This window comes from Epinephelus lanceolatus, chromosome 19, assembly GCF_041903045.1.
Source record: "Epinephelus lanceolatus isolate andai-2023 chromosome 19, ASM4190304v1, whole genome shotgun sequence".
Taxonomy (NCBI): Eukaryota; Metazoa; Chordata; class Actinopteri; order Perciformes; family Serranidae; genus Epinephelus; species Epinephelus lanceolatus.
In genome coordinates, this window is record NC_135752.1 from 4,410,021 (window position 1) to 4,422,124 (window position 12,104).

General features: G+C 41.0%; 1 protein-coding gene across 3 annotated transcripts in view; it reads left to right on the plus strand.

The window, feature by feature from the left end:
- ror2 (receptor tyrosine kinase-like orphan receptor 2) overlaps window positions 1-12,104 on the plus strand; it is a 92,366-nt gene that overhangs the window by 32,304 nt on the left and 47,958 nt on the right. The gene's annotated exons all lie outside the window — the stretch shown is intronic.

Genomic DNA, 12,104 nt, shown 5'->3' on the forward strand with positions numbered 1-12,104 from the left:
ACAACCATTCCCGGTCTCACCTACATTTTGTTAAATGGTTTTAAGACTGTTTTTCTCTAGTTGCATTAGCATTAGCATTATCACAGTTAACTATACCTGTAAATGCACCATACTAACCAAGCTAGCAGCTAGTGTCAGGTTATCTCCACTCTCTTGTCCAAATATGGTCACTTTTGGCTAAAAAAAAAAAACCCAAAAATGCCAAACTTAAGGGTTCAAAATAGGAGTCCACAAACCACAGGGTGACATCACACTGCCTATGTCCATTATTTTATACAGTATATGGTCTGAAGACTAAATTTTTGAAAATGAAAAAATCTGGGGGTGCAAGAGACACCAGGCTACATTAGCCACTTCTAGCTAAACTAAATTTCCAACAAAACTCAGTGAAGTGCAGTGACGTTGCATTTTTGGTAATGTAGGCACAAGGTTTTGACAAGAATGTGTAAAATAAAACAGTGCAGCATTTATTTTTATCGTTATCTATTGTGCCTCAGAGAATGTCATTAGGAGTTGGGAGTGCAATCCTAAATAGGTGGAGGGCCCTTGAAACTCACACATTTAATGACCATTTTGTAGCTTTTTTTTGCAAATAGTCTTTTTAATATAATAATTTAAAAGTACATTTAATCACTTACTTTATATGTGGAATCAATTAATTAATCAATTGCAATTAACCAGTGAATAAATGTATAATTACACACCAGTCATCCCATAAGAGGCTATAAAGTAAAATACTGTATACCAGGCTTAAGTATTTGGCATTTTGCTTTGTAGTCTATATTCTTTACTTAAATAATAAGTTAAAAGGACAGCAGCCATCACCAGGAGTGGGCTGTTATTATTTACTCCATGATTTTATTATCACACCCACTGGAGTTTCACATGTGGCCATAGCAAAACTGGGGATCCCTTAATCACTTATCTTAAATTCTCAGCATATATGAAATAAAGGATATGTGTGTGATTTAAAAGAACTTTACAAAAGCTTTCAGCAGAGCAGCAAGAGGAACAAAACTGGACTTAAGTAATGTAGAAAAAAGAGAAGGATCACATTTTGTGACTTTGTGTTGACTTATTCATCTGTTGAAACTGAAACATATATGTTCATGGAGACAGACGAGTAAAACATGCTGAAAGCCCTCAGTAAGGGCTGGTTGGCCTTTACAGTCTGTTATGGCTCTGTGGAAATATGTTAACAGCAGGGTTGTCAAACTAATAGCCTGTCCCTCCTCCCCCAGCAGATGCTTTGTTAATCATAGCTCAGAGACAGGGGCCAAAGAGGAAGAGTTAAGAAGAAAATGGGAGCAGAGTTTCCTAGTTTGTTCACAATTGAATCTCCATAACATTCTGCTGCGTGGTACCTCTCAGCTCCATATTCCTGCTCTACCCCCACCCTGTTTGGGAGAAGGAAAGAGTGACTAAGAGCTGGTTTGGATAAAGATAAACAATTGACACTGGAGCTTTGTTTTACATACATCTAAAAGCTTTCTTTTTCATGACTCACCCTAGTTTTCCACAGACTGAGCTTGGTATGCACACGCTTATCAGAGAGCCTATAAAATGCAAATGACTCTGCTTGTCCCCTGTCACGACCTTCTCAGTCTCATTTATTGTCTTGTCTTTGAGCCTCCAAATGGCCAAATATTTGAGGGGAAGTGCCTCCTTTTTTATGAGATAGCTATTGTTGTTCTAACTCAGTCATGGGGATGGAGTTACCCCTGCATAAGCTGCCTCTGTGATGAGGGCTCGCAAGGTGGGAAAACAGTATTAGAGCCAGTAAAGGGGAAATTCCACTGCTAGCAAGTGATACCATCTGACAATCCAGAGAGTGCCATGATACAGTCATTATGTCAGAAAGACTGTAAACGTGCTTGTTTATGTCTAGATGATAGGACTGATGGAGTCTGTGTGATAAAAGTAGTCACATCTGGACATGGTTTGTGTTTGAGAGGAACTTCACCACCATCATATTTCTGTATGGAACTAGTGTTGTAGTCACAAGAATGCTTCCATTACAGCTGAAAAAAGCAAGCTTTTGACACATGTTTGGTAATACTTTTACATATTAACATTTCAGATAACTGTAGCTTGACTTAATGGTTTAACATTTAAAATAGCAGAGAACTTAGAATTAGGTGCTTTAAGGGCCCTGACACACCAAGCCAATGGTCAGTCAATGTTTGGCCATCGGTGAGTGTCTGTTGCCCTAGTGGGTGCGGTGTGTCAGGCAGCGTTGCTGCTTGTTGGTGCTAGTTGGCTTTATTTTTGATGATTTTAGCATGTTGAATCGTTGACAGTGGAACCTGTTGGTGAATGAAATCACTGCTCTAGAGAAATGAAAGTGAGGAAAGTCAACACACAGCTAAAGTCAAGAGGGAGAGGTCGAAGCAAACTAATTATATGAGGTAACCCAGTTGGGCTAATTTATTTTTTATTTCATTCAGTTGGGCAACTGAATGTGGCCAGACTTATTTCTTTCGGTGTGCCGAGTTATGGCTGATAATGGGCCAGGTCATTTTTGATAATGGCCCAGTGGTGGCAGTGTAGGCGGCTGGGATTGGGCCAGCTGATTTGGCCGGATTCTGGGGCATCATTCAGGCTGAGTCTTAGCCAAGTCGTGGCCCAACTTATTTCTTCCGGCATGCTGAGTTCGGGCCAATGCAGTGCCAGGTCATTTTGGCTACCTGGGAAGATTGTATCCATTGAGGTCTTTAGCAGAAACATTTCCTGATGGTCTGTGTTGCTGTTCACTGGCACATGGTAAATATGTTCCGTTCTTTCAACATTGAATTGTGTTGTTAATGTGCTAACTGGCTACCTAGCATCAAGATGGTCTTCCGCTTTTCCTTTGTGAATGCTGACTAAAAGCCATCTGCTAGTATAGAGAGGTATTTCCTTTCACACAGGTGCAGAACATACATGTTGGAAGGCCGTTGGTTGTAGTCTTTGTGGTGTGTTCATGGGCAACTTTTTGGCTGAGACATGGGGCTCTAGTTTGGCAGACCGGGCAAGCAGCTACTCCTCTTTCCCACCTCCTTCCCTCCTACCTGCACAAGTCGGAAAGAGGGAGGAGAGAAGGCGTGGAGTGGGTTTTACACACATCACACCAATCAAATGAGCCCCTCTCCTCGCCCTTAAATGCGCCGCGTGAAGGCGTAATGAGAGTTTACTCAATTCGCCATGGCAGAAGAGAGCAGCAGCGTCAGACGGCCAAACTTCTCCCAGGAGGAAACCGATGTTTTGGTCCAGGAGGTCCAAGCTCGCAGTGTCCGAATATACGTAACTGCGAGCAGACCTCCATGGGCTGATGATGCAAAGGTAGCCTGGGAGGAGGTCACCACAATCGTAAATCAATGTTGCGTTTCTCTCGTGTGCGCGCGCTCTCTCTTTCTCTCTCGCAGTCTCACTCTGTTTCTTTTCTTTTGACTTTTCTAAGATGACAGATGCTGAATATATACTCCCTATCTGATGCTGTGGCTGTTTGTGGTTGGCTGAGAGAGATGTGAACTCATTAGTTTGCAGCTGTGTTAATCAAATCAGGTTGGGTTTCCATTACGCGTGCCAAACGTGCCAAACGGTGCCAATCCCCTTTGATCTGACATCAGATGTGACGGGACAGTCGATATAGAGATACATTTATGTGCTGATTGCAGATAGTTGTATTGAATAGTGTTTTTTTGGGTATTTATTGCATTGTTAATGTGCCTGATATTCTGGAAACCTGCCTGTGAGGTTTTGGTGACGTGTGCGCACTGTCCGCCGGTCAGCCAAACTTTGGCTTACACCGGCTGCGCTCGGCCTGCGCTGACAGTAGACCTGGTTTCAGCTGGCGAGCTTTTAGCGCACCTTCGGCGAAGCCTTTTGGCACGAAACTGTCACTGCACCAAGCTGGATCTGTCGACACCTCCCTCTGCTGCGCCGCCACACCCATCTCAGCGCACCTCAGTCTGCCAAACTACCAAACTGAGCGCGCCTCAGGTTGTGCTGCTCGAAACTAGCTCTGCGCGGGGTTCGCCACCCTGCGCCACCCTGTGCTGCGCCGGGAAACTAGAGCCCATGGTGACGTCAGGCAGCTCAGCAGGGGGCATTTATTGCCACCAGTTCTCTTGAGTATGTTTGGTGTGTCTGGGCCTTAAGAGTTGAGTATGCTTCAAACGAGCATGGGCATGCTCCCATACAATGTCGGAAATGTGTGGAAGGAGAAGGTTTCAAAGCTGTTTGACAGTCCGAACACCACTTGGACTACATCCCCAATAATGTGTTTTGATTTTGCATTGCAGCAATGCCCAATCATTTTTACCACCGCCTTGACTTATACCCATGTTACTTTCAGTAACAATTCCACCTAGTTGTCGGCCCAAGTAAAAAAATATCTGGTCTTAGTTTTTGGCATCTCTATAGTATTTTCTGTAATAAAGCAACCAAAACTAGAGTAGATAATCTCCTTCCTGTTTACATCGGCACACACATGCCCAGTGTACGTGATGGGTCTCCAATTAAAACTTAAATGAACTTACCAAACAATAATTTTATGGTAAGTTCATTTAAGTTTTAATTAAAACATAAATGAACTTAAATGAACTTACCAAACAATAATTTTATGGCCCCCCTGCAGTAAACTCCAAGGACCTCCTAGGGTCGTAGACCCCCTGTTCAAGACCTAGAGGCTATAGAATAATAACACTACTAGCATTTACATTGTTCCCTATAAGCCTCACTTTCACTATGTAATTCTGTCTGCTCTCAGGTATGGCCTTCTAAGAAAAGGTAGGCTCAATTTACAGTACAAAATTGTCTGCTTCCACTTTAAGGAGCATGTCTGACCAAAGAAGGTCACGGAAGGTCAGCATTGTTAATTGGTTTAGCCACTACATTGTTAACACATTGATGCATTATAGCTGAAGCTACTGACCATTTCCTATCTAATTAGGGTGACAGACACTCAACAGAAAACAAGGTCAGATTTTAGAGAGAGAACTTTATTGTTAGTACGTGTAAGGAAATTCAAGTGGCATACAAGTCTGGTTACACACATCAGCAGCCAGCCATGAGCAGCCAGAGGTGTTACTAATGTATGAAGACAATGCAAGCTGAGCTCAACAGAATCTAGCTATAGTCTGATTATGGGCAGAAAATACTGATGTGCAGTCAGTGCTGCCATAACAGAAACACCTCCAAATATAGTGAAATACAACACAAGAGAGAGGCGTAAGGTGTGGTAAATTGAGCAGTAATATGTTAGAAACTACATTTGTTGTGATTTGCAGCACAGTGGTGCAGTGGCTAGCACTTTCAACTCACAGCAAGAGGGTTCTGCTTCAAACCTGCCAGCTGCCTGGGGCTGTTCTGTGCAGAGTTTGCATGTTCTCCATGTGTCAGTGTGGGCTTTACCCAGGTTCTCTGGCTTCCCCCCACAGTCCAAAGACATGCAGGTCAGAATAACTGTCTATTGGTGTGAATGTTTGTCTGTCTCTATAGTCCAAACAACAGACTATAGAACCGAACAACAGTGACATCATGCCACTCCAGTGTGTGATTTTAGACAGCATGCGGTAGCCAACATGCTGAAGAGGCAGGAATGGCACGACATGTAACATGTCACCCCCAATCTGCAATTGTACCTTTTATACCGAACGGCGAGGTGGCAGTGTAAAAGGGGCTTATGTGTCAGTCCTGTGATATTCTGGCAACCTGCTTAGGTCATACCCTGCCTCTAACCCAGTGTCAGCTGTGATATGCTTCAGTGCCCCCACCCCCGCCACACTCTTGCATCAGAATAAGCTGGTATGGAAAACCAGTGAATGAATTTGTTGTCATGTATTGGCAGTTAAGTTGCTCATGTTGTTTTAAGGCATGCCTTTAGACCTGCATTTAAGGGCTACTCTGTCCACCCCAGTCCACCCTTTGTTTGACCAAGTCTCTACTCAAGGACTCCCCCCTTGACGTCTCCCCTCAGGGCACTCATAGATTGCAAGATCTGCCCACTTGAGACTGACAACAAATCAAAAAAGGCAGTTGACAATTTAGGACTGTGGCATCAAAGAGACAAAATGCAGTTTAGTTGCATCTTTTCACAGCTATTTTCTTAAACTTGACAATGTTTCTTTCAGAACCAAAGCCAAAGACAATACAACTATTCTCATAGACTCAGCAGTATTAACCATAACCAACTTCTATGTAGCTTTTTGTATAAATGGAATTTGATTCATACACTGTAATGAACCTCATACATGGTAAAAATATTGTTTTTCCTTGGAACTATTACGTTTTAATGCATTCTGTATGGAAACATACAAATTAGGATTATGTAAATACTTATATTACAATAATGAAGCATCCCCAGGTTATCAGAACACAATTTAGCCCCAAACTGGTGGTTACTTACCAAATGAAATCATGAAAAAGTGTGTATCTTAATTATTGGATTACCAGGAGCTGTGTCAGTGTTTTAGTCTAGTCCTGTAATTTTGTTAAGTGTTTTATGTGAGTCATTTTTGTGCTCTGTCACAAATGTAAAGTTGTTGTGGACCTCAAGAGGAATAGCTGCTGCAAAGCAGGGGCTAATGGGGATCCTAATAAATGAAACTAAACTAGATGGTACTCGGCTTGTGGTGTCAAAGCACAAAAAAACAAAAACATTAGAACATCTTTCGACACTTTGAGCATGACAAGCTCGCAGATATATAATAGTGAGAAGGCAGACATCTCTACAGCTGATATCTTCAACACCCAGCAACTCACACTGAAACAATCCAGATTGTTAAATAGCACTACAGATTAGACCGTTTGAACTGTTTACATAGAAACAAATGGAACGGTGTAATGTCATTACAACACAGAATTAACAGTCATCTTTGCAGCTCTACAAGGCTTTTTGTCTCTTTCAGCCAATTGTTTTGTTTTTTATGACCCACAACTTTAATGTTAATGTTCAGTCTGTGCACTCTTATCAAACTGGTTTCCAGCTGCAGCAGGAAGATACATTTAGCAGCAAACAGCAGACAGACCCAGTAAGAGACTAGCCGCTAAAGAGAGAGATTTTTCTCAGGAGTTGGTAGAGACCAAAGCAGAGCTAAATGTAGAGTAAATATTGGACTTGGAGTTCAAATAAATGTTAATGTTGCTGTGTGTCTGCTGGATGTGTCAGTAGGCATTCCATTGCCAAGAGATTGGCCATATCAGCCTTACAGGATGTGGATAAGATAGTGGCTGAGTATCTGAAAGCTTGTTTTGATGTTTGCTTCCTTTTTGTGGCCAGGAAATTATTAAATCTTTACACATTTGTTTGAAAGTAACTTTAGAATATCATGCCCAAATATGTTCACAATCAGATAAATAAACAAAGTCTATGAGATTCATTAAGTCATTATTGTATGTTATAGTAAAAGTAGTGGTAAATTATTTTATCAAATGTTTATTTTCATTTGACCCATTTTGCATTGGAGCCACCTAACAAAGAGAGTGAGTGTATGGTATGTTGCTTCAGGTAGTCTGGGTTGTTTGCACCCTAGGTGCTTCCATCAGATACACTAACCCTAAGCTTTTATGAGGGGTCATAATTTCAGGGCACCGTCTGTGTCTCCTTTCACAGTCAGGAGAGTAGGTGTGTGTTGTAGAGGTTAAGAGATTGGTTGAAATAACAGAAAAACATTCCATCAGACTTTCTATCACACTCCTAATTGACTTGGGAGAGTACTATTTTAGGATTTCTGCTCTCATTTTTGTCTGCATTGGCTTCATTTCACCTCCTTTCCCTGATAGCTCAGTCCAGCAGACAGGACATTGCTTGTGGTGGTGAGTAAATGGCTTCTCTGCAAAATTTGGTCATAAAGTTTATGGAAGGCTTGTTCACCTCTTCTGTCTTCTGCTGGTTTTACATCTGCCATTCCTGTTTCAACCAGTAACAAAGTGAGGACGGTATACTCAACCCACATTGTGTACTTATCTAGTTTCGTAACAGTTGTGCTCCAGCCACAGATTCTATCAGGGAAGAGTGAAAAGATTAAGTAGATCCTTTGAAAGATTGGTTTCTTAGCAACAACACGTTTGCACCAGTATAGTTTGGTTGCTTTGTTCATCCTGAACAGGGACAGCTGGTGAACGTATAAAATTTGATTCTCATGGTCACCAGAGGATGATTCCTAATCATTATGGTGACCTTTCCCCTGGTCAACATGGGCCAAAATTTATCATATATAAGAAAATTAAAAATGTAATGGACATAATGCTATTAAATTTACTGAACACATTCATGTTCCCCAGAGGATGAACCCCTCACAATTTGGACAGTCTGTGAGCTTTCCTCTAGCACCATCCTCATGATGGCTGAGCACATTCATGTGCCAAGGTGGCCTGTTTTTCTTTTTCTTTCATTTTATGTTAATGACTCTCCCCTAATCCTCAGGACAATCTTGTGTTTAGATATAGCACTGGTAAGGCTCAAAAAGACAGACAGATGTAAAAATGCCACCTGGTTTGGATGTCAGTTTCCTACCTCTGCAAACCTGTAATGAATACTTGGATATTCTTTTAAAAAAAGTAAGATGCCACAGAAGGTGGAAGACATGATTTATAGGGGAAATTACAGTATTTAATTAAATCAGATAGAACCATATGAAACCATATCTGTACTTATTCAAAAACACATGCCCTGTGCACAACACTGTCAGTCCTTATAACTGGGTGCGAGTGACTGCAGGACACATCAGACTTATAGTAGGGGTGGGAATCGCCAGAGAACCCATGATACAACATTAAAACAATACAATATTTTTGCAAAATTGTGATATGCTGAGTATTGCAATAAAATATATTGCAATATATTACAATTTATTACCTCTTTTTCCAACTGCAAATTATTTCCCCAAAGGAAAATTTTGTCAACACCAGTTTTTCCTCATAAGATAAAGTTTTCAGTCTGTTCATCTCACTTTAATCAATTTTGTCACAGCAAAATGTGATGCAAAACAGACAGACTGACAAACACCATCATAAAACCTGTCAGAATTGCTTCATACACCTGACAACCTGAACTGTTGGCAGATTTAAAGCCCTCTGCGAGGCCAGATTCAGTGTGTGAGGGAAACACTTAACATCCAGGTACCCTGCTAACTGAATGGCAACATCCATGTTAGAAGCGTTGTCTGTAATTTTTGCTCCGGTGTGGCTTTCTCTAGACTGCTCTAGTTTGGAGAACATGAGACAGCATTTGAACGTTCTCTGTGAGATAATGTGCCGTTATAGTCACATATGAATCAACTGACCTCAAAGTCCAGGTGTCAAGTTAATGCCACCCTTCCTGCTGTACTTAAAGATTCCTCAACTTTATGCTTCACTGTAGAGCTTGGTTGGCTGTGTTGGTGAAAAAACATCGGGACTGAGTCACATACCTGAGTTCCAGTGTTTTTAGCATGCAACAAAAGCCTTTGTTTTCAACACTGCTGTATGGATGCAGATCTTTGCACATGAAGTAGGTGATGGACTGTGTTATTTTCTTAGCTCTCTCAGAGTTGGGTGGTAGTTCTGTCAAGCTAAGTGTGTCCAGCGTTAGTTTATTTTTCGGCGGACTCAGTGTAGCATTAGCTTGGCTGTCAGCAGCTAATGCTATCTCTGGATGGTGGAGTGTGCGGTGAGCCCTCATGTTCGTAGCATTCCCAGAGTATTTTATTCTCATATGACACTGTTTGCAAAATATCATATCATATCATATCAAAATCCACCTTTCCTTCAATGTCAAAAAATCCAGACACTGACGGTGCTGACACCCTTGCTGATGTCACCAGGGAAAGAAAAATCAGCACCATCTAGTGGACTGAAAAAGAAATTGATTTTATTCGTAGAAAAAGTTTTAGTAAGATGTGTATTTGCAAAAATGAATATTGTGTATAACAAAAGATCTATACTTGATGTCCGTGAATTGATACAATATCACCATGCACAATGTCGCCCACCCCCACCCTAATTGATAGTAAATAAGTAGATGCACGGCACTTATTTACTAAGAACTATATCTAAATGAAACAAAGCAAAATCTACTATTTTGAGAACAATCTAGGGATGTATCTAATGATCCCATTAATATAAAACTCAAAACAGCTGAGTGGTTCTTTCTTTATTAAGACAGCACTTTCCTGTGTAACTGAGGAGGCCCTAAATAACTCCCATGACAGAAAACTGAGAGGCTGACCAGGGTGAGAGAGACAGAGGAGGCACACAGTGCGGTCTGAACTGGATATCTGTACAGGGGGAGATTGACCAGGACCAGACTTTTTTAGACGGGGGAGATAATGTGTGCCCTTCCAGCAACACTGAGACCATAGCAATGTATACAGAGTCTGAACGGCATCAGGTCAAGTGCCAGATTAAGTGAAAGAATGTGGTTGGTTGTGCTGATACTTTTAGAGCAGGGAGAGGAGTGAAAGCACTTTAAACTGAATAAAGACAGTTTGTCACATGACACAAGCTGTTGTTGTAGAGGCTGAATAATTATATAAGAGAATCATGTGAAACTTTGTGTGCTAAACATCAAAGCAAAGTCAGTTTAAGCAGTCTTAAAGTGTGAGGTCTTTCATGTGGTTAAATGTGAAAATGGAAATTCTTCTCTAAGTTTTGGCCTATATTCACACTAATAGTTTCTTACCCCAATTAACAACTTGTAACCTACCCTTAAACTCAACTTTTCGGAACCTTGTTATAGTGTTTTCCCTGTGTCTCCACTTCATTTTACAGGCCACAGTGAGACCACTGTTATTTGTCATTTCCTCTGCATGCATTTACTTTTTTTCTCTACACTGATTGGCTGTATGTTGTATACCCACTTCTGAAGCCTCTTTCCCACTGGACAAATGACCCACTAACACCCACTAACATCTGGCTTTGTTTTAAAAGGGGAAGATTACAATCGGCATTCATTCCTGAGACAAATGTCTCCGCAGTGGTCAGCTCCAAACAACAGTGATGGAAATATGACAACTGGGTGCAAATTTTCTAGGATGGCGAAGGCGTGACTTACTTACCCTCCCTCTGATTGGCCAGTACTTGTTGCCAGTATTAATTTTGACAGCTATTTTATATCTAGTCTTAGTCTTTAGATGAAAATTAGTTTTAGTCACATTGTATCCATTTTCATCCTTCATAGTTTTAGTCTAGTTTTAGTTAGTATGGATATTTTAGTTGACTGAAATTCATGACATTTTAGTCAACTTTTAGTCATTATGATGTCTTTATGTTTTTTTTATGTTTTTTTTTTCTTTAAACTAATCCAGTGATGATAATTTGTGTATCAGTAAATAGAACCAAGGTGACAGGTTGTAAAAGAATATTCATTTAGACAAATTTTGTCTACAGCTACAAATAATTTCTGCACACTTACAAACTGTCATTTCTTTAGCAGTTTTTGACAGGTTTAAGGGGTGATTTACGAGCACACACCTACTGATCATCATTATAAAAGCTCAACATCTCTCTTGTTATGCTCTCATAAAACACCACGATTAACTAATCTGAGACAACTAATCTGAGGTTCAATGTAAACTCTGACTTATTCATCTCACTGTTAAGAAGCAGAAAAATAACTTAATCAAAGCCTGAATTCTTTCTTAATCTGCAACATGTTAGTCTGGAGGTTTAAACTCATGTCCTCTCACAGAGTTGGTAATAAAAACTAAACTTCCATCTCTGTCAGAGAAAACTGATCTGAGTTGAGACTGTTTACTTACAGCACAGCTACACTCACAGATAACTGAGCCTCCTACCTGCCTGTCAAACAACAACTGATGCAAGTGGAGTCCTGCGGGGATCAGCTGTGAAGTAGCTGCTTGGTCTGCTGCTGTTCAGCAGCTAACAAGCAGAGCTAGCTGCAAACAGCCTCCGCTACGACTAACAAACTCCACAAATCCATTCTACAGCTTCACCATCCACAATGAGACACACACGGCTGATCATTTACTGCTGAACTGCAGCTCACAACTCACACCAATGGCTGATGCTGCTACATTGTGAGTGCTTTTGTTAAGGAAAGAGGAGTGAGAATGGTTAGGGTAAGGGTAAGAATGTCAGGGTAAGCCAATCATTAGGGCAGGTCATGCCTTCACCATCCTGGG